Raw genomic sequence first — 1382 nt, forward strand, 5'->3', positions numbered from 1 at the left:
GGCCATGGTGTCCCGATGCTCAGCGCGCCAACGAAGGGGTTGCGCATCCGCCATTGCGTCTGGACGCCGGACGGACCGCACCGCCTCCGACGAGGCAGCAATGACACACCTAGCATTGGATCCATGCGCCATTGGCGGACACGATGGATTCCCGATGGAAGGAGTCCGAGCACTGTCGTGCACGGGCCTCCTCCTGGGAGCGAAGGAGCGCAAGCCGGACGGCCATCTAATCCTTAGGCCCACGTGGGATGAGCTTGGGGTAGATAGATCTGGAGGTGCAATGTAACACCCCGAGACCGAGGCGCCAGGTGTCTTTTAGTTATTCGTCGTCATTGCCATGTCATGCGCTTGTGTGTTGCATTTTTCCATGTCATCGTGTGCATTTCATCTGCATATTTTTCAAAACTTGCATTCGTCCGGGTCTCTCAGTTCCTTCCGTTGTCCGTTCTGAGCCCAACCACACTCGCACGCGCCCACGACACCTCTGAAATATCATTTTATAAGTGGCATAAAAATGTTCTCGGAATGGGGTGAAAGTTGGCGTGCGGTCTTATTATGGTGTAGGTAGACCACCTGCCAAATTTCGTCACATTCGGAATCCGTTTGATTGCCCAGCCGTAAGCCACAATATAGCCGGTCTAACGTCGGACATTTTCGGTTTCCGGAAACTGCCGATGGGCTGCTCTGCTTCTCTCTCTTCTCACCCCAACCCATCTGTTGGAGATCGTTGAAGAAAATAAATTTTTTTCTACGCATCACCAAGATCAATCTATGGAGTAACTAGCAACGAGAGAGAGAGGAGTGCATCTTCATACCCTTGAAGACCGCGAGACGGAAGTGTTACAAGAACGCGGATGAGGGAGTCGTACTCGAAGCGATTCAGATCACGGTGGACTCTGATCTTAGCGCCGAACAACGTCACCTCCGCGTTCAACACACGTGCAGCCCGGTGACGTCTCCCGCGCCTTGATCAAGCAAGGAGGAGGGAGAGGTTGAGGAAGAGAGCTCCAACAGCAGCACGGCGACGTGGTGGTGATGGAGAGGCAGTACTCCGGCAGGGCTTCGCCAAGCTCTTACGAAGGAGGAGAGGTGTTGGGGAGGGGAGGGGCTGCCCCTTGAATGTGGTGCTACATCCCTCCCCTCGCCCCTCTATTTATAGGAGGGGAGGGGGGAAGGGGGCCGAGACCCCTCTAGATGAGATCTAGAGGGGGATGGGGGGCGTCCAAGGGGAGGGGGCTTGCCCCCCAAGCAAGGGGGGCGCCCCCTTTAGGGTCCCCCCCAAACCCTAGGCGCATGGGCCCAAGGGGGGATGCGCCCAACCCTCCAAGGGATGGTTCCCTTCCCACTACGGCCCATGAGGCCCTCCGAGAGAGGTGGCCCCT

This window comes from Triticum dicoccoides, chromosome 2B (genome assembly GCF_002162155.2).
Source record: "Triticum dicoccoides isolate Atlit2015 ecotype Zavitan chromosome 2B, WEW_v2.0, whole genome shotgun sequence".
NCBI classification, from domain to species: domain Eukaryota; kingdom Viridiplantae; phylum Streptophyta; class Magnoliopsida; order Poales; family Poaceae; genus Triticum; species Triticum dicoccoides.